The sequence below is a fragment of the Schistocerca cancellata genome, chromosome 6 (assembly GCF_023864275.1).
Source record: "Schistocerca cancellata isolate TAMUIC-IGC-003103 chromosome 6, iqSchCanc2.1, whole genome shotgun sequence".
Lineage (NCBI taxonomy): Eukaryota > Metazoa > Arthropoda > Insecta > Orthoptera > Acrididae > Schistocerca > Schistocerca cancellata.
In genome coordinates, this window is record NC_064631.1 from 123,347,116 (window position 1) to 123,370,233 (window position 23,118).

The following is a 23,118-nucleotide window of genomic DNA, read 5'->3' on the forward strand; positions in this document are numbered from 1 at the left end:
ACGCTGTCGCGGCATGCTACCAGTGTTAAAGACTGCGATGGAGCTCCGTATGCCACGGCAAACTGGCTGACACTGACGGCGGCGGTGCACAAATGCTGCGCAGCTAGCGCCATTCGACGGCCAACACCGCGGTTCCTGGTGTGTCCGCTGTGCCGTGCGTGTGATCATTGCTTGTACAGCCCTCTCGCAGTGTCCGGAGCAAGTATGGTGGGTCTGACACACCGGTGTCAATGTGTTCTTTTTTCCATTTCCAGGAGTGTACTTTTAGCTATGCCACATGTTTTGCACAGTTATAGCCCTCCCTTTTTTACTATTCCTCTGGTATCTGCTTCTAGAAAACTCAACTATATTATGAAGACGTTGCACTGAAGACTATTTGCAAAGGGAGACTCATGAGTTCAATACAGTATAGATGGCATCAACCCTCATAAATTTTTGCCGATAGATGTAAGACTATTTACTGATATACATACGAAACGTATGTCAGGAGACTTTCATATATACAGATGGGACCTTGCCATTATTAAGGAAGCTGTGAAATACGAAATAACCAAATAGTCAAAATCCTTACTGCTGACACACAGTAGAAATTCGTTACAAAAATTAATATATCGTAACTGCAGAAATATAGTAGTCTGATGGCAGTTACGAAATAAATAAATGTTGAAGGTTACTGGATTCTTACAAATTATCCTGCAATAGTCAAGATCGCAAAAGTTAATTATAACTGTTTTTAACTAGTTTCGGCCAAAACAGCAAGCCATCTGCATTTCTGAAATTTTGTAAAACTTACACATAACGGAGAGTAGAGTGTGACAAACAGTCATTATGACAAACGTCACATCACGTCAATACAAACCAAGTCAGACACGTACAGCAACATTTGTCATATTTGGTATGTATTGACTTTGCGAAACTTTTGCCATATTGATCGCGTCACTCTACTTTCTCTCATTCCAGTTCCACATAAAACTTTATACCTGAAGCTGGCTGGCTGTTAGTAATTAATATAAATAAGTTTTTCGCTCTTGACTAACAAACGATTATTTATAAGAATCCAGTTACGTTTAAAATAAAACGTTTTGAATGAAATATCGGTGGCCAAAACTAAGTACCAAAACGTTAATAGTTACGCAGGCTACAGCAAACGCTACCTAAAAACTTCCAGAATTCCGTGCATAAAAACATCATTCTTCTGGGAATCTTACTTCGGATTCTATTGGTCTTAGAAAGACAAAGTGAAGTGTTTTGATAGCCCATGGGCTAGGGACGATTTATGTAGCCAACAGAAGGATCGTCTTAGTGTCACTGTCCTACAGTATATGAATATTTCACAATTCCTCCTGCTTATTTAAAAAAAGAGCAAAACGGTTGGCTCTTTTTGCATTTGATGCAGTCCACGGTGCGCTTTAAGGCGTTAATGCAGGCTCAATTAGTTTACCGGTGATTCCTTATCAAACAACAAAAAAGGGATTTTTTGCAATTTTTTCGCACCACCAATGAGCAGCTAATTCCAAGATTGCTGTGGGCAGTAAATGGCTGACATTTTTGTGATATAGTTGTATGTTTCCAGTCTCGAATAAAATTGAAAATTTTCTTGATATCTTCATCCCTTTCCTAAGTCCAGACGTTCGAAGTTACCCAACTTCTACACACAAAGTACGTACATAAATTCTAAATACTCTAAATAATAAATAACTGCTGAAAATTGCTCAAAATTTTTCGCGTTATTCTCAAGGCATTTATTTATAAGGGAAATATTGCAGTTTTGAAAAATCATTATTAGTTCAGGGGCAATTCCTTAAGAAACCATAGAAAGAGCTTTACATTACCATTTTTCGTACCGAAACTGAGCCGTGGATTCCAAGAATGCTACGCAAAGGAAATGGCTGTAATTTTCACTCTATATTTTTAAGATCTCGGTCTCTAGCTATCTTGAAAATTTCATTGATATATTTATCTTTTCCAGAGATACAGAGATACAAAGTTACTTTACGTGTACGCGTAAAATACGCACGTAAAATCCTTTGTGGTACGAAATCTAAATAATAAATAGCCGCAGAAAGTTGCTCAAATTTTAATGTTATGTTCCCTAGGCATTTATCTAGAAGTGACACCTTTCCGTTTTCAAAGATATTAACCATTATTGAGAAACACACCAAAAAAGTGTTGTTTTTTTTTGTCCCAAAACCGAGCCGCATATTCCAAGACGGATATGTACAGCAAAAGAGTTCCATTTTTACGACGTATTCCTAAGAATTCGATATCGAACGCCCCTAAACATTCTCTTCATATGTTTTCACATTTCCGAGATGCAGAGGTTCAAAGTTACCCTGCATCCGGCCTCAGGTATAAAATTAGTTTTCCTGACGCATAAACATCTTTTCATATGAGTGAAATGACCTCCAGTTGCAGGAAAATAAAGGGAACCAGTTTAAAAATGCTCCAGTCGTAACTCAAAGTATTAGAATATTTCCTGTTTATTTATAACACTTCGACTGAAAAGTGGGATACCAGTTGCCTCATTCTACCTTCGACAACACTTTTAAACATTTTCCCAAATATTTTGGGATGATAATAAGTTCACGCTTTTTTCGCGAGAGGGAAGAAGACAGTGGCAGTGGAAGACGCTGGAAGATTGTAGACAGTGGTTGTGTTGTAGAGAAAGCTAAGGAGACATGACCGTGTGAGAAAAAAAAAGGGACGGAGTTGTAGTGGAATATAGTTGACAGTGACAGAACAGTGCTTGAGAAAGAGTGAGAGAGGCAATGCCATTGTTAGAGGAATAAAGACAAGGAGAATGTGGAAGTTGGTGGGAGCCAGTGATTATTAGAGGAATTGTCTATGACAATAATGAAGAAAAAGAGTAAGATAGTGACAAGGAGACTAAACAGCAGCAGTGGGAAAGAATGAAGGAGATAGTAGCAGTAAGAAAGACCAACAGGGACACAGTGTCACGGAGAAGAGGCAGTAGTAGTATGAGAGAACGAAGGAGACTGTGGCTGAGACACAGGAAACAATGACAGAGGGATACACAGATATAATAGCATTCACTTGGGCTGAATGAGTAAGTCGGAGTGGATCGGTATGAGCGAATTACAGCGATGGACTAGCGGGTGTGAGCGAGTTACAGTTAGGGGAACTTGTGAGAGTGACAAGTAAGCTGCATGTTAAGAAGAATTCGAAAGTGTTCATATGCCAAAATATTTGCAAAAATTTTAACGTTGCTGAGGAAGGTAGAATAAGACTTGTCAGTCAGAGTTTTTTGAGCAGGAGCATAGTCGCTTTTTTTGTGCTCCAATAAGAGAACTGTTCCATTGGTTTAAAATAGTTTGAGATTCGCGTTGGAAACCCACAGCCAAAAAGTGGCAGCTTTTAGAACAATATCACAAAAATCCGTATCGGAAGCATTGTGGAGGAGGAGGAAGGAGGAAGAGATTAGTGTTTAACGTCCCGTCGACAGCGAGGTCATTAGAGACGGAGCGCTAGTTCGGGTGAGGAAAGGATGGGGAAGGAAATCGGCCGTGCCTTTCACAGGAACCATCCCGGCATTTGCCTGAAGCGATTTAGGGAAATCACGGAAAACCTAAATCAGGATGGCCGGAGCCGGGATTGAACCGTCGTCCTCCCGAATGTGAGTCCAGTGTGCTGGGAAGCATTGTTTTACTTTATATGATCTTATTCCTTTGAAATAATTAGTCCGCAAATTGGTTAACTAAACGTGTAGAGGAACATTCTGTTCCAGAGTTCAAATTCAAGAAAAGTCTTTTGTTTTTAATTGAATCTGTGAAAAAGGCATTCCACGTCCATCATTATGATGCGCTTATGTTTTTCAAACCACAGGTTAAACTCAAGGACGATCTGAGCTACACCAAGGATGTCGACCACATCCACATCATTCTGGCATATACAAAGCACAAAAAGGACAAAAATAGAAGCACAAGGAACTTGGGAAAAAAAGAGTCTCACCCTCCACTTCAGCATTTGTATTTCTGCCTGATAACGATCACACGATTTACACAACGTTACCTTCTTATTTGTGTCATGCAAACTGTTTTACGAATGAATAAATCATCTGGCATTGTTCGAACATCAACCGATGTAGAAACGAATATAATGGAACTCCGCTAACTGTCACTACTAACTGAACTCCAACGTTTCAATAAACACCTCTGTACTTTTGGCACTTCAGCAAGCCTTTTACGTTCAACAATTGTCGTAATCTGTGTTTGTTAGGGAGGATTACTGTTCTGTGTTGCTGACTGAGGTAAATAAATAATTTGTGCACTGATAAGTTCAAACTATGGGGTAAATCTCACAGTGTCGATTTTAATACATTAAGTGAACCACAGTTCCCGTCTTATAATGTGTCTATGAATTTTAGGGTCAAATTAACGCATCAGAGGAAGAAAAAATACAAAGACACTAATCGTGTGAAATAGCTGGGTTTTAATTTCAGAACATTTCGTCCGATAATTTTGTGACTCTCCGAAAGAGTGTAATGGCGAAAGAAAAATTTTACTTTTTATAGTATAATGTAAAACCAAACGCAGTAATCTCCACAAGACTGTTTTCCTTCTGTTAGAGTGTTTAATTTCCTCCCTAAATGCTATACTCTACTCTCATTTTCTACTGATATGACCTCTAAAATACTAATTTGTTGGTAAAGTTTTGTGTTTAGAGGGCTTCGAGTGACTGAATAGCTAACAAACAAGTATCAGCCAATAGTTCCGTCGGTCACACTAATTACATTCACTACAAATTACTAAGGTCAGTGCCCCACCATCCTTATTATTATGTTACGTTTAACATTTTAATTACATTTTCTACCTGGTGGCAGCAAAAAACCAAAATGTCTCATCAGATTAAAAAGTGCCTGTAATCTATGTGAAGAGAGCAGAGTGCGACTAACAAAAACGGCTTTTGTTTGTGTCATAACTCCTAATAATGTTTGCAAGAACCTTCGGTACGTACTAGTAAAGTTAATTTCTAATCCTTCGCTTGATTAATAATTTGTTGAATGATAAGTCAGACTCTAAATTGTAAAATGTTCGCTCTATAGTGTTAAAAACGCCAGGAAACAAAGTTAGACGCATTGTGTTTATTTGATACCAAACACTATATACAGTAGCACAGTAGGAAAAGTTATTCGGTCTCTTATGTCTCCACTATGAGTGTAATTATTCGATACCATATTCCAAGCGAGGTATCAGTTCATGTCCACTTGCTTCAATTTTATAGTGTATTTTTATGATTGTCAAGAGTGCTACACTAAAAGTTATAAAGAAGAAATTTATGTTTGAACTAATTAATTATAATTTCCATCGGAACAGCTACTGAAATACTGATTACTGCCTAAAAATCCACAACCTGATAAATATCTTTTCGTTTACCAGCACACTTCGTCATCTACGGCCATCACTTTCACCAACTTTGGATAATGACATTGGTTTGCCTCTATAAAATTTTATCTTTACATAGTGTTGCAGTGTACGCTGTTTCGGTAGCTATGACGACTGCTGTTTTTTCCGACTCTAAATTTAGCAGATGGACATATGTGTGTGTCTCAACTGATACTTGGAATCGTAACAACTGAACAATGGTATCTCTGCACACTGTGTACGTATTTATATGGAGCCATCAAGATAAATTATTAACATGTCAGTGTTAGCATTATACAGTCATGCTTCACGGCACCAGTTGTTCCGTTAACTGGAGGAATTTCGATTCTGTCATGAGGAGAGCGATTTGGACATTGAGATGAATCGCCATTGGAGGGTTTGTTGATTGTATCTAATGGACAGGATGGTCGAATCGTGTTCCATTACAGTGAAATGTCACGCTTGTCGTGTCAATTATGAACGGACACGTTGACTGCATTAATACTGAGGCAATATAGGCTTTCACTGCCTCTTATTAGTCAAGAAGTACCATCCAGTGTAGGACATCGTTGGACAAGAGGAGTGTACATGCTGCCATGATGCCGGTTATCGACTAAACTACTACATAGCTTTAGTTACAAAGTCAGGACTATGACAATAGCCTGACAATAAATAAATGACACAGATCTTTATATCACAGAGTAAAAGAAACAATCTAGTGTTTAGGGGTAATCAATTCTTGACTTTCTCGGGACAAATTGTTATTCTGTTACTGTCCTAACTCCTAATCAGTGGTAAGTCAAATCTGTTCATGATTAACAGCATGTTAGGGATTTTGTCTTTCGAAATGTTTTTGATACTAACACATTATCTAAACTGGGACATCTAGAACTCTTCCCAACTCTTGGAGTGTACCTATTGGCCCAGTCGGTGTCCAGATGACTGTATGAATAACAAAGCTGGCTGCGGATCTTTCTCGTTGTGCTTTGAAATACCACTGCAGTCCTAAATGTCACTATTACACAAAAACGTGAAATCTACGGCTTATACATAGTATAAATAGTCACTCGTACTGAATACCTCTTTAGTAGGTTCAGCAGTACAAATCGGTGAGGAACTCACGAGTCAGTGTTACTACTACATAATCTCAATAACAGTAACGTGAAGCGCATTCTCTCCTCGTTAAATCGCTTACACTGAGATTTTCAGTAATTACTTAAATATCTAGATTTAACTATTGTTAATTTGTCACAAGAAACGTTTAACGTTGACAGTTGTAGCATTTAACGATTTACATTAAATATTCATTATATGATAGGGATCAGTATGAGAACAAAATCACAAGATCGTAATTTCAGAGTACTGAACAAAGATGCTCTTGGTTGTTAATGCATACCGTAAAACAACTTCGGTTATTCCTCTCCTATCACGATGAGATTCTGACAATCCGCAGCGGTTCCATGAATGTTAAAAACAGATTAAACTCATCTATTGTGGATACTGAAGAATACTACAAATGTACATTCATTGGACATAAATGCAAATAACTGCGACCGGTCACTTGTGAAATATTTCATTATTCCTTTGAAGTAGATTTCGAGCCTTTTCAGCCCCTTCTGAAGTTACATCTGAACAGACTCGGAAACTAGTTCACGGAGATAGAGATACACTAATTAGTAATTGGTCATTGTTATCTATGTTTGTATCCAGTTATGCAATTATGTGTAAATCTCGCGTGGCTGTTTCCAGTTGTACTTCACTGTATATCCTCAAAGTTGCAAACATATTACTTCTTATTGTGAGATAGTACAATATTTAATATTTGGATTGAGTTATTCGAATAATTAGACTCTAATTAATGTAGAACACACAAAAAGAAATCTTGGGAAAATAATAAACTAGTTTTCCTTAAGCTGTATCAGAAGTTCATTAGCTGGTAGTTTGAAATTTATGTTCTTTTAACTGACACCAGCAATCTTCATCAGAAATGTATCCATAGTTATCACTTCAATCTGCTTATCACTGCTTTAGTTGTCTTACTTAAACTAAAGGAAAGGTTGTATCAGTTCCCAAAGTATTTCATAATTAAACAGTATTATTCGAACGTTTTAAAAATCTGAAATATTACAACAGTTCTAATAGTCGACCTAACTGCTATCCTATTGTCTTTTTCTCTCTAGCTTCTCTTAAGTTCCAAATTCTGTTAATGATGCCACTGACTGCATTATCCAAGAAGATATGGCTCTATATTAACCACCTGGTAAGACCATAAGATTTTTTGAATATAAAGTCAGTTTCGTCACTCACACTGACAACACTACACAATCACCAACAACGAAGTAACTTCGATGTGGACTAATCCACAATGAAAAGTTGTTTGGCTCCCACCGAGTAATATCTTTCCAAGGTAACAAAATTTTATCTGTTTTGATTATCGCAGCTCGGTGTTATCACTTTTGCTTATTGAAAGCAGGTTCGACTTCAAAGGTTAATAAACGAGATCCTATTACTACGAAATTGGTGTTCTTGATATGAAGAACTAGATGATGATGGAACAATGACAACTCTATTATTATTATTATTATTATTATTATTATTATTATTATTATTATTACTTCTTCTGTCAACTGTCATCTGGCAAATATGATACGGCGCCCCAATAATCTCTCTTGTGTGCTACTTCTTCATCTCATGTCCTCACCCAGCATGCGCATCTGCATCTACAAGCATGCTCGGTAAGCCACGTATGATCTATAGCAAAGAGTGACTACTGCAGCTAGTCATTTCATTTCCTGCTCCACTCTCAAATAGAACAAGGGAAAAACCACTGCGTATGTGCCTCCGAACGATGCCAGTTAAACTTCTTTTAACAAACCTTCGCGAATGTCTACCTTCTGTTAATTGATGTTCGTGGTCCTTAAGAGAAATGCACTCTGCTGGCAGTAGCTGAGATGTTACACATAGCTTATCATCCTGTCCCTCCCCATGTTCTATGGTCCACGTGTCCTTTTCCTTGCAGATTCTATGGAAACCCCCTCACTTCTTAATTTCAACATCCTTCGATATTATCCCATCTGAAACGCTACAACTCTCCTCTTTTTCGGTTTACCCACACTTGAAAATTCATTTTCGTTTACATTCCCGTAAGTAATTTCCTCAAATTAAGACGCCATTTCGTAGTAGCAGATTTCCTTTGGCCAGGAATTTTCTTTTTACCTGTGCTTCACCGCTTTTTGTGTCTTCCTTGCTTCGACCGTCATGTAGTGTTTTGTTTCCAAAGTGACACAATCCTTCACTTCGTCTTCGGCGTAATCTCTAATTTCGATAGCAGGTTTATCCATGATCTAATTACTGATACTTCACGTTACTTTCGTCGTCCTTCAGTTACTGTCAATTCACATACCGCACTCTGCCTGTTCATTTCATCGTGTAATGCTCCAGCACTTTCAATGAACACAGAAATGTCATCAACAAATCTTATCACTGATGTCCATCCCGGTTGCATTTTAATATCTCTCCTTAAACCTTTTTTCCGTCAGCACTTCTACATACCGAGTTTAATTTGCGTGGACTGCTTCTGGTGTTTTATATTTTTGTTCCTTCTTACATGTTATTCCGTCTTTCTCGATAGTTTGCTGAGAGATTCGAGCGTATAGCGTCTTTTTACGTTGTCACCAGATTTTGTGAAGATGTCTTGAATTTTCACAAGTCTTGCTTCCACTATCAAGGCCAACGCGAGAACTGCCTTTTCCGTGGCCTTATCTTTTCTAAAGTCAAACTAACCGAAGTCTGTCAAAAATTTTATTTTCGATTCTTGGGAATAATATTCATATCAGCCACGTCGATGGATGAAAGTTCTAGCTGATTATGGGGAAGTTACCGCACTTATCTGCCCATGTTAGCTATGAGATGGTGTGGATGATGTTTTTGGGAAAGTCTGATGGTGTAAGTAAAATCTCACAGATTCTGCACCCCACCGACCCAAGACGGTTGTTGCCACTCCTCCTCATTAATGTAGAGTCAAACCGAGTGTTATCAGTACCTACTGCCTTATGCGATCGGTAATCTTCCAAAGCTCTGTTAACACTAGAACAGCGGCAGGGGTCAAAGTGACTCCTATCATACGTTTCTCGTTCATTGTCATATCCAATTTATTTACTTCGTTAATGAAATTATAAGACTTTTTCTAATTTTTTCTACTCTTATTGAAGATGTTTTAGTAATTACAGAATATTTTAATTTTCTTCGCCATTTCATTCTGTATACCTAGAATCAGGACCGCCTGAGCTTATGTTGTGTCACTCAGGCAGTCTGTCCGTGAAACACGTTTTCAAACATAAATCGTCAGCGTGGGCTTCCTGATGAAGAAGTGTTAGATCTCTCAGAGAATTCCGTAATTGGATCGCAAATTGACTTCACTGATGAAGTGATTACTTCGTACCTGACACAAGTCAAGATGAAGACATTGTGAACGGGGGGCGATTAGTGGAAGAGGATACAGATGCTGATATACGTCAATCATCACCACAGCATGTACAGTGAGAAGCGTCTACAAAGATGATTGCAAGGGATGGAACGGCGTGGGAGATTGGAAATTATTCATCATTCTGGAAGGTTATCAGCTGTAAATGTTCTGAAGGAGAGAGGAGGTCCCACTGCTTATGTCTGCCAACGAGTAAACAGCCCTGTCATCAGTGCCTTCTGTCTTACTTTTGATGGAGGAATGCTACATCTCATGAAGCAACACACAGAATTCAATGCTCGAAAAGTACTAAAAAACAATGACAGGACAGTGTCACCTGAGGAACTGGAGAAACCATAACGCTCTACAATGCAACAAAGTACGGGGTGGATGTGGTTGATCAAATGACCCATAAATATAGTACGAAGGTTGCGTATAGGAGATGGCCAATGCATGTCTTGTACAGTATACTGGACTTTGTTTGCAATAAACGCATGGGCTATCTATAACATAGTAACAAACAAGAAAATGGAAAAGATGAAGGTCATACTTCAACTGGAAAACGAACTAAAGGAAACGGAAGAGCAATAACATCAGGCGAAGGAAGAGGACATGGGACTGAAATCACCTAGAAAGTGGAGAAAGTGCCAAATCAGCCTCTGCAAAGGCAGCAACCCAGCCAAAGCTGTGTTAAGCGCCGAAAAACGTGAGCGTAAGACAGAAATCACCTGTGCTAAGTGCGTCTAGCACCTTAAAATGAGTTGAGTAGAAAGTAATACAGAGCTGCTTGTAAAACTCATGTGAGTGTAAAATGGACCAAATGTAGTAAATGCGTCTAGAAGGTTGTATTAATAGTTAATGAATTAAATCTACAGTTAAGAAACTTGTTACCAGTAACAACAATAAATTTCTATTAGACATTGTTGTTCAAATAAATTGGAAATTGTTATTTATAACTGTAAATAACTATTGTGATTACTAGAATTAAAGTCTGGATTAACAAACACTAAGAAAAGTACTTGTTCAAGTCAAATATGAAAAATTATTCCGATTTAGGAATGTCAGAAACTGCGCCGTTCTAGTGTTAAACTCGGACCCTAATACTGGATCTCCTACGTCTCACAGAATGTCTCCTTTGTTGTAACCTGTCAGCAAACTATTCCTCTCGCTCATAAAGGCCTACCATATAATCTTTCCTCCCATCAGCTCTTTCAAATGGTTCAAATGACTCTAAGCACTATGGGACTTAACACCTGAGTTCTAAGTTCTAGGGGACTCATCAGTCCCCTAGAACTTAGAACTACTTAAACCTTACTAACCTAAGGACAACACACACATCCATGCCCGAAGTAGGATTCGAACCTGCGACTGTAGCGATCACGCGGTTCCAGACTGAAGTGCATAGAAACGCTCGGTCAGAACGGCCGGCTCAGCTCTTTCCTCTGGCTTTGACACAAGACCTGTTATTCAACTGCTACTAATGGGCTTTTTGCTTTCATGCCACCCAGCTTCTTTTACATTTTTTTATACGCTGAATCAGTCCCGCCGACGCTATTTCGTATAAAATTTTTTCATATATGTTTGCCAATGCAAGATTTGTGTTCTGCGATTCGCCTCTCTCGCTCTCTCTCTCTCTGTCTCTCCCCCTTTTCTTTTTTTTTTTTTTTTTTTTAAAGGTGTCCATTCCTGTCCAACTGAAGTGCAAATTGTTGTGATTTTCATTATCATTATACACTCCTGGAAATTGAAATAAGAACACCGTGAATTCATTGTCCCAGGAAGGGGAAACTTTATTGACACATTCCTGGGGTCAGATACATCACATGATCACACTGACAGAACCACAGGCACATAGACACAGGCAACAGAGCATGCACAATGTCGGCACTAGTACAGTGTATATCTACCTTTCGTAGCAATGCAGGCTGCTATTCTCCCATGGAGACGATCGTAGAGATGCTGGATGTAGTCCTGTGGAACGGCTTGCCATGCCATTTCCACCTGGCGCCTCAGTTGGACCAGCGCTCGTGCTGGACGTACAGACCGCGTGAGACGACGCTTCATCCAGTCCCAAACATGCTCAATGGGGGACAGATCCGGAGATCTTGCTGGCCAGGGTAGTTGACTTACACCTTCTAGAGCACGTTGGGTGGCACGGGATACATGCGGACGTGCATTGTCCTGTTGGAACAGCAAGTTCCCTTGCCGGTCTAGGAATGGTAGAACGATGGGTTCGATGACGGTTTGGATGTACCGTGCACTATTCAGTGTCCCCTCGACGATCACCAGTGGTGTACGGGCAGTGTAGGAGATCGCTCCCCACACCATGATGCCGGGTGTTGGCCCTGTGTGCCTCGGTCGTATGCAGTCCTGATTGTGGCGCTCACCTGCACGGCGCCAAACACGCATACGACCATCATTGGCACCAAGGCAGAAGCGACTCTCATCGCTGAAGACGACACGTCTCCATTCGTCCCTCCATTCACGCCTGTCGCGACACCACTGGAGGCGGGCTGCACGATGTTGGGGCGTGAGCGGAAGACGGCCTAACGGTGTGCGCGACCGTAGCCCAGCTTCATGGAGACGGTTGCGAATGGTCCTCGCCGATACCCCAGGAGCAACAGTGTCCCTAATTTGCTGGGAAGTGGCAGTGCGGTCCCCTACGGCACTGCGTAGGATCCTACGGTCTTGGCGTGCATCCGTGCGTCGCTGCGGTCCGGTCCCAGGTCGACGGGCACGTGCACCTTCCGCCGACCACTGGCGACAACATCGATGTACTGTGGAGATCTCACGCCCCACGTGACACACCGGTGTCAATGTGTTCTTTTTTCCATTTCCAGGAGTGTATATACCGGCGTAGTGAACTTCAAACGTACATCGTCATTCCTCACTGACTTAGTGTCCTACTTCTTTACACATTCATTCTTCTTAGTCATTCTTTTAAATTTCAGTTTGGTATACGCCGTTACTAAATTGAGATCTGAGTCTGTATCTCCTCCTTGGTAGTCCTCAAAATCCAAAATCTGTTATTGACGCAGAAAAATGTACTGATTGCCTTGCCAACAGACTTTTTCTATCACTTGGTCACTTGTCCCTATTCACTATTAACAGAATAAAAATGTGATCTCCGTGCCGACCTGATAGGTAGTGTCTGGCAATCAAATACAAATGAAGATCAGATAATATCTTACAAGTTAGTTTTCTGAAGCGTATCTTCATACTGTTCCATTGACACAACGATGACATTAGGAGGAGGATTTATAAAAGATTATTTTATAAGGAATAGCTTAGGCAGCTTCTCAAAAAATTCCATTCAGTCAAGGGTTTTTACTAGTTGTTCGGTTTTACTATAAAGCTATAAAATATTAAGAACACCTCAAGATGGATAAACGATCTATCAGCCGCCGTCCAACAGATATTAGCTGAACGATTCCCTTTGTATTGTGCTGAGATTATTCAAGATAATGTCAGTTTACGGATTGATTTCCAACAAGTGAGAAGTATTTTAGCCCTCTGGGAACCAAGTATTAAAATACACATTGCGATAAACAATTTGAGAGAAATGCTGTCCATAAAGTTACAGGGGCAGATTCGTGATAGCTGATACTGAAAATATACAGTTCCATTGTTTGTTGTAAGAATATGTGAGGTTCATTTCGGAAGCTAAACTTTTTTAAACACGTAAGGAAGAAACCTGCCCCATGGCGAAGGAAATAAATTTTGTCTTATACCAGCCATAATATTTTGTGTCACAGAGGATGACTTTTTCTTACATTTATCAATATCGCCACGTATTCTCCTTTATCAGTTTCAATTAAAGCGAAATAAACTCAGGAGTAAGCTAATCCTATCTTCCCAGAAACCGTTGTGGTGATGGGTACATTATATCAATGAAAATCTGGAACCATGTATCTTTGACAATAATTGTAACAGTCACCTCAGCTGTTTCAAAACTTTGGTCGCCTGCGAAGAAGATTTTTGCTGGGAGGAGGAACTCTACAAGATATCATAATCTGTTTAAGCTCACAGCTGTCACCTATGTTTCGACATATGATTGTCAGTGTATTGCTTTCATTACACTTTTTAGAAGCTGAGTTTTCTAAGTTTATATGATCCGACCCAAATCAGTTGACATTTTGCCCAACAATTCATCTAGATAGAATTGGCAAGCTTCCTTGTTATTACCAAGAGGCGAAAACATCAACTGCACTCTTCCTCTGTGTCATTCTTGAAACGATCAGTTCTTCACTCTTCACTCTGTGGACCTGTATGAAGCTTTTCCATACAAAAACAATAGTGCTCACAAGCTCCTGTGAAGTCTGAAACAGATGGAACAATTTCTTTACGATTTGTTGTAACTAAGTGATTTCTAGTAACTTAGTAGTTACTTTTAGTTTCTAAACACTGGACATGAAATTGCGTTTAGCTTCGGGCAACCGTCTTTGCTCAATCAGAAACTGTGGTTTCTTCACCGATCCGCAAAGTGAAAGAAACACTGGTCTCGATTGACAAGATACATACAGATCGTTATCATTCGTCCTGACCTCCTTGTTCAGTACTCATTAAATAGGCAGCAATGAATTTTACATTGGTACGTTACTTCTGGAAATGTCATGTGACTGTTATAGACACTTTTCCCGTTGACATAAATGCTCTTCTGACCCTTTCTTTTCAAACCTCCTTTACAAAATATTTGTTACAGATGTGTCACTGGACTTCCAAAAAGCAACACACTGTCACCCTTTTACGCAATGCCACAGCAACCTTGAGGCAGCACTTCTCTTCAAACAATCATACGTTCAACGCATTAAACGTTAAATGATAGATTTGTGAAAACATACGTGGGTCTAATCTATTTGAAGACGTACCTCTTCCTCTGAAGAAGATTTCTGCTTGGACTAGAAACCTTATTACATTTTGCAGTCTTTTGAAGCAAACAAGTGGCACCTTTATTTGATTATGTGGTTATCAGCGAACGACTGTAAGGGAAAAGGTAAGGGTGTCAAACAAAAGAAATCCACGTGCAGGCCTAAGTATGGGTTTTGAGTGGGATTGAAACTGCAAAAAAAGAAAGCTTATTGCTAGGAAGCGCTCTAGCTGCAAAGCAACGTGCTTGTCATGGGTACAATAAATAATAGGGTATTTATTCCTGATTAGATTAGAACTTAATAATGTTACTCAAAAATGAATAGTTTTCAAGTTTTGAGCATATAACCAAGGTACTGAGTTTTTCAAAACTGTTCATATTCTTGTAAAATATTGTTTCGAGCAAATTCGGAAGCAGCACCTGAAGAAACATGAAGGTGGAATTTTTAAATTTTCCAAAACTTTCTGGTCGCCATATGACTGCATCATGAATTTCAAGAATAGAACGGCAACGTGGAACTGTATGTCGAGAAGGTACTGTGCGAAACGCGTTAGGCAAACAACAGCCATCTCACTTTTGTCACTTTAATCTTTTCGTACCCTACGCACGTTCTGCGGATGTTCCTCGTCACGAAAGCGGATGATTCTTGCGGCCGATATTTCCACAAGACTTCGCCCTGCAGTAGAGAACAGTCGAACACTTCGAAGTGATAGGCTTCCGTTACTTTGAGAACAAAAAGCGAGACTGAATCGGACGCAAGAGAGGCATCTGAGGAGCACCTCTCCCTCCCTTCCCCCGCTGGATTTCGAGCTTTCTTGTATTAACACGGATAGGAGGAGACAAATTCAATTTGAACGTCTCAATCGAGTTTGCTGGTGAATGGGAGGTTCGCTGTCGGCCCTCCAGCGCTCTCCAGAGTCAGGTATTCGGCGAGCAAAGGGGCCTCCGGTGTTCCCCAGGCTAAACACGTATTTTACAGACAATATCCGGCGGCTCCTGCCTATCCAGGGGTTGCCAAAGCCGCGTGGTGTTGTTTCGCTACACGCGGCGAGCGGAAGGCGTAGGCAGCACGCGACACCGGAAGGCATATCGCTAGCGCAGCCCCACCGGCACTCTTCTTACACAAGCGTCAGCCCTCATAGTATCGACACATATCTCAAGTAAATAAAGAAATACAGGTTGTGACACCTGCATACAGCACTCGCTTGTAGCTCTATTCTTTTTTCTTTAAAATGCCGTAACACTTGCCAGAAAATGTTTTCTATTAGTAATTTATCTTTTTTTGTAAAGAATGCTGAGAACAGGACTTAAAATTATGAAATATTCCGGTGAATCCTCCTGCTTCTCCCTCCAGCTCCCTATAAAAACTGAGATTTCTTAGTAAAATTAACTAAAAAAACTATTTGTAGAAACGTTTCTATAAACCGATAGTTTTAGTTCACACATATGACTACTAATTTTTACGAACTGATCATCATCTTCAGGCGTGACAAATTATGAGTGATATGCAACATGTTACTCAACTGAGTAATATGTTTCGTACCATTGAATGCTGTTTCAAGATCGGTACAGTGCTTTTCGTCTTATTTCACTGTTTATGACTGCATTACTCTTCACAATTACTCTTCACGCTACTCATTAATCACATCTTAATATAATTGAAACTAGTGATCATTTTTCCCAATTTGCAACTGAGACTGTTAAGATAAATGTTAGAAAACGTAGTGTTGCGGAAAATCTTACATGAAAGATATTGTCTGTTATCGATGTTGTATTTCTCGTACAAAAAAATAAAGTGCTCTTCATGTTTAGTTACCAAGGTAACAAACCAATATTACCTCCAGCAATTGCAGTAATATATTTTACCATTCATGTTCTTAGAGGACGTGGTATATTTACGAAACTATTAACTTACGTTTCGTACGCATGTACGGGAAACAACTTCAGGGATAAAACTGGGTGAACTCTGAAGAAGTCTACCGTACATGGGAACGAAACTTCAGTAAATAGTCTTACATACTGACCACGGTGTCTCACTCCTGGAGGTTTCATACAACTAAATAACGTTCATGAAAACCTTCATTGCATAATTAAAGCAGCTTTCCGCTGCTGGGTTCATTTTGCCATAACAGCATGTTTCCCTTACGAAATACGTGAGCTCTGAATTCTGTCGTAAATATTCCTATGAAAGTAACCTGTTCCTTGAATCTTTTCCTTCAATAATGTAGACTGATAATGCTTGAAATTTTTTCCAATTGATCTTCATGTACTGTATATAACAATGTGACAAAAAAATTTAAAATGTTCCTCTCAAGAGCCAAACAACTGAAAGAAGGAATTAATTCATAGTATAACTAATTGTGTTTTAAATAATATTTTATACGCCAGTGTCGTGGTTATGGCACTAAAAACTGAAAATAATTTGAAATATCAATATCCGAATTACGTTTAATCTCTCTAGATAAACTAATCATCGCCATGAGACGTCGGGTGTCAACAAAACATGAATTAATAAGGTAGACATAAGAAATAACTGCAGAACATGATAATCGACGGCTGTAGTTAATTTCATGTTCCTTGGATCATTTGCACGGTATTCGAGCATTTTGAAATCTTAAGATTTGAGAACGTGAGATTTTCTTCTCAGCAGTACCTGTCGATGTTTGATGACTGGCAACAACAATCCCGGTAGGCGACAGAATGTCGGTGTCCACTGCTCTTCGAGGACTGTGGGCTTTCCCAGTCTGTAGAAGGGATCTATTGGGATCTGTGGATCACTTAATAGACGAGTATAATTCTGCTCAAAACAAACATATCCTGGAGAAATAAGACGCAAATCGTATTAAACGCCTACCATAATAGTGAATTTCGTTGTTGCCCAAGGATATTGTCATATATGTTCACAGTGGGCATTGAAACCTGGTGACTCGAGAGATCAGTATATATATATAGTTTTGCCGTTAAGTGAAAACGTATAGTGCTGTTTCGCATAAAGTTCTTGCAGGATACGCCATCTCCAGTGGTAAATATTCCTCAGCACCTAATGCTATCTAACAAACTGCTGATATTGACGGTAGAACGCAAGTTGTTATAGTGTACAGTACCTTATTCCATTAAGATCATAAGCGCTTTCTGCGGCTTCGTTCCAGGGTTAAATAAAATGCATTTATTCAGTTCGTAGAGAAGTCAGTTTTGACGTTTCCCGTGGGTTATTTTTCGATAGCACATACTACAGTCTCGCATACAAGTGAGGGTACTGTAACTGCCTTATTTGACATATGTTATGTATTGTAAATCTGCTACTATTAATCTTTTACAGTTCTGTCAAACATTAACGCAGTACGTATGTATTTTTTGTTTCTGTAATATTTTTTCTTCTCTTTTAACGTTCCACGTCTCGGATTATGACTTCGTGTGTACAGATGCAGTGTGATGCATTAAATAAAATTAGTACTGTTATTTATTGTGCAATGTTATGTATATAATATCGTTGTAATTTTAGGAGCTCTGGCCCGTTAGTGAAATTAATATCTGTGAATAATATTTCGAAGAGACAGCTGAGGAGCGACTGTGAGCTTTGAGGAGTGGTAACGGTGAACGGAGCTAAACACCACGATCATAACGTACGGTTGTCATTAGCGGCAATAACCGACGTATTGTCTGGTTGAGTACACTCAGAGCTGTACCGGAATATACGGCAGTGCTGGGCTTCTGAACAGTTTAATTTTGGTGATGGACAAGTAAACTGGCGCACTGCAAGTCGGGCTTCATATTCGACCAACCGTCTACTGTTTCTTCTGAAAATTTATGTTCTTAATATTAAAATAAGCCAACTAGCACTGTTCTGTTCCGTCTACAGAAACAGTAAATGTTTGGTTCAAATGGCTCTGAGCACTGTGGGACTTAACTGCTGTGGTCATCAGTCCCCTAGAACTTAGAACTACTTAAACCTAACTAACCTAAGCACATCACACACATACATGCCCGAGGCAGGATTCGAACCTGCAACCGGAGCGGTCGCACGGTTCCAGACTGTAGAGCCTAGAAGCGCTCGGCCACTTCGGCCGGCAGTAAATGTTTATTATGGTGTATTTTGACGGGCGAGTGGTCAAAGAGACAATAGAAGGTTGACTCTAGAGTTCCAACAACACTCTTATCAAGTAGGTAGCCTCAGCACGCACATCTCTACAGTCACACTGTCGACTGTCAACTGACTTTCCAATGCTGGGAGGCGTCAGTACGAACTCGCATCGATGAATATTGAAGTATATGACGTACGTGCAAGTGAGTTTTCGATTTATATTCCAACCGCTGTCCTCCAGTAACACCCCAAATGAAAATTACATTTGTGCTGTTAAAGGCGTGACAGAACGTCACGTAGTCGTCTCTTGAAAAAGAGTGTTGACGTAACGATTATGCTGAGGACATCAGTGCACCTTTGCTTTATTAATTTGCGGTAGTACAAACACAATAATTTAATGTTTAATGCACTGGGCGTAAAGACTGAGCAATTTTGCTCTATTGATTCTGTGAGCTCACGTTATAAAGGACAGTGTCCATGAAGCGATAGAGGCATCTATAATTAGTTAACAACGACTTGAAGTGGAAACTGTTTATAGTTCCGTTATTTCAAGCTAGGTCATCAATTATGTCCTAGCTCTGTCATTAACTGTAATCATAACAGGGATCATTTGCTTCTTTATTGATTGCCCTACTTTAATTATTAATGTACTCACGCAGGACATTCTGAATACAGATCTACGTAACTAATAGTAATAAGCCAACATACTTTATATATACTAGCCTGGTGAAAGACGTTTTCGTATAACGAAGTTGCAGTGCCTACCCTCCCCCATATTCACCTTCATTGTTACACCGCCTCTAGTACAAATAATACTTGTGTATATGTGTCTACTATCTTTTTTTTTTGTTGTGGGTAATCAGTGTCCTGACTGGTTTCATACGCGCCGCCGTGAATTTCTCTACTTCTCCAAATCAAAGTAGCTAGCCGGCCGCTGTGACCGAGCGGTTTTAGGCGCTTCAGTCCGGAACCGCGCTGCTGCTACGGTCGCAGGTTCCAATCCTGCCTCGGGCGTGGTTGTGTGAGATGTCTTTAGGTTAGTTAGGCTTAAGTAGTTATAGATCTAGGTGACTGATGACCTCAGATCCATTTGAACCATTTCAAAGTAGCTCTTGCAACCTACGTCCGCTTACTCTCCAGTTCTTACCCTCTACAGCCCATTCTAGTACCATGGAAATTATTCCCTCATGTCTTAACAGAGTCGTATGTTAATGTCCCTTCTTCTTGTCAGCGTTTACTGGACTCGCATTCGGGAGGACGACGGTTCAATCCCGTCTCCGGCCATCCTGATTTAGGTTTTCCGTGATTTCCCTAAATCGCCTCAGGCAAATGCCGGGATGGTTCCTTTGAAAGGGCACGCCCGATATCCTTCCCCATCCTTCCCTCACCCGAGCTTGCGCTCCGTCTCTAATGACCTCGTTGTCGACGGGACGTTAAACACTAATTTCCTCCTCCTCCCTCTTGTCAGCGTTTTTCGTATTTTTCTTTTCTCTCCGAATCTGCGCAGAACCTCCTCATTGCTTACTTCATTGATAAAAATGATTTTCAACATTCGTCTCTACCATCACATTTCAAATGCTTCGATTGCCTTCTGTTCCAGTATTCCCACAGTCCATGTTTCACTACCATACAATGCTGTACTCCAAACAAACATTCTCAGAAATTCCTTCCTTAAATTGAGGCCTATGTTCGATACTACTAGACGTCTCTTGGGCAGATATTATCTTCTTGGCAGTGCTAGTTTGCTTTTGGTGTTCTCCTTCCTCGTTCATCACTGGTTATTTTTCTGTCCAGATAGCACAATTCCTTAACTTAGCGACAGCAAGCTCCATGTTACGTTCCTCGCTGTTCTCATTTCTGCTACTTCTCATTACTTTCGTCTTTCTTCCATTTAATCTTAGTCCGTATTTTTTACCCATTAGACTGTTCATTCCGATCAGCAGGTCATGTAATAGTTACGTACTTTCAGTCAGCATAGCATTGTCATCAGCGAATCGTATCATTGAAATCCCTTCACTTTGAAGTATATTTCCACTATTGAACCTTACTGTTATATCCATTATTGCTTCTCCGATGTACAACTTGAACAGCAAAAGCGAGAGACTAAATCCCTGTCTTACACCATTTTTTATCAGAGCATTTCGTTTTTCGTCATCCACTATTATTATTTCCTCTTGGTTCTTGTACATATTGTATGATACCCGTCTCTCCCTATAGCTTACGCCCATTTTCCTTAGTATTTCTAACATCTTGCACCATTAGACATTATCGAACGCTTTTTTCAGATGGACAAACCCTATGAACGTGTGTTGACTTTTCTTTATTATTGCTTCCATTAACAATAGATCGCAAAGTCATAACTGACTCTCCTAAAGCCAAACTGATCGTCATCTAACACAACCTCAATTTTCGTCTTCATTCTTCTGTACATTACTGTTGTCAGCAACTTGGAGTCATGAACTGGTAAGCCGATAGTGCGATAATTCTGGCACTTGTCAGCTCTTGCAGCCTTCGGAACTATCTGGATGATATTTCTCCGAAAATCAGATGGCTTATCACCAGTCTCAAACGTTCTTCATACCAATCTGAATAGTCGTTATGTCGCCACTTCCACCAATGATATTAGAAATTCAGGTGGATTCTTACCTATTCCTTCTGCCTTATTTGAACTGAAGGCTTCCAAAGCTCTTTTTAAATTTGAGTGTAGTACCGGATCCCCTATCCCTTCTATAGTGACACCTGAGTTTTTTCTTCTATCCAAAGCTCTATTAAATTCTAATATCGGGTACCCTGTCTCTTCTATATCGAACCCTGTTTCTTCTTCTATCACGTCAGAAAAATCCTCCCCATCATGGAGGCCTGATTCAGCATGCTCTTTCCACCTATCCACTCTCTCCTCAGCATTTAAAAGCGGAATTCCCATTGCACTCTTAATGCTACCACTCTTCCTTTTAATTTCACCGAAGGTGAAACTTTTCAATATGCTGAGTCAGTTTCTCCGACAACCGTCCCAGGTGTTTTTCTTCACATTTTTCATGCTGCAATTTCTTCTTAGCTTCCCTGCAATTCCTATTTTTTTCATCCCTCAGCGACTGATATTTCTATATTCGTGAATTTTCTGGAACATTTTTGTACTTCCTTCTCACATCGTTTAACTGAGGTACTTTTTTGTTATCCATGGTTTCTTCGCAGTTACCTTCTTTGTATATGTGTTTTTCTTTTCCAACTTCTGTGATTGCTCTTTTCAGAGATGTCCATTCCTCTTCAACTGTATTGCCTACTGAGCTATGCCTTATTGCTGCATTTATAGCCTTAGATAACAGAAGAAATATTGAATTTAATTGATGAAAGGAGAAAATATAAAAATGCAGTAAATGAAGCAGGCAAAAAGGAATACAAACGTCTCAAAAATGAGATCGACAGGAAGTGCAAAATCGCTAAGCAGGCATGGCTAGAGGACAAATGTAAGGATATAGAGGCTTATATCACTAGGGGTAAGATAGATACAGCCTACAGGAAAATTAAAGAGACCTATGGAGAAAATAGAGCCACTTGTATGAATATCAAGAGCTCAGATAGAAACCCAGTTCTAAGCAAAGAGGGGAGAGCAGAATGGTGGAAGGAGTATATAGACGGTCTGTACAAGGGCAATGTACTTGAGGACAATATTATGGAAATGGAAGAGGATGTAGATGAAGATGAAATGGGAGATACGATACTGCGTGAAGAGTTTGACAGAGCACTGACAGACCTGAGTCGAAACAAGGCCCCGGGAGTAGACAACATTCCATTAGAACTACTGACGGCCTTGGGAGAGCCAGTCCTGACAAAACTCTACCATCTGGTGAGCAAGATGTATGAGACAGGCGAAATACCCTCAGACTTCAAGAAGAATATAATAATTCCAATCCCAAAGCAACCAGGTGTTGACAGATGTGAAAATTACCGAACTATCAGTTTAATAAGTCACAGCTGCAAAATACTAACACGAATTCTTTACACACGAATGGAAAAACTGATAGAAGCGGACCTCGGGGAAGATCAGTTAGGATTCCGTAGAAATGTTGGAACACGTGAGGCAATACTGACCCTACGACTTATCGTCGGAGAAAGATTAAGGAAAGGAAAACCTACGTTTCTAGCATTTGTAGACTTAGAGAAAGCTTTTGACAATGTGGACTGGAATACTCTCTTTCAAATTCTAAAGGTGGCAGGGGTAAAATACAGGGAGCGAAAGGCTATTTACAATTTGTACAGAAACCAGATGGCAGTTATAAGAGTCGAGGGGAATGAAAGGGAAGCAGTGGTTGGGAACGAGTGAGACAGG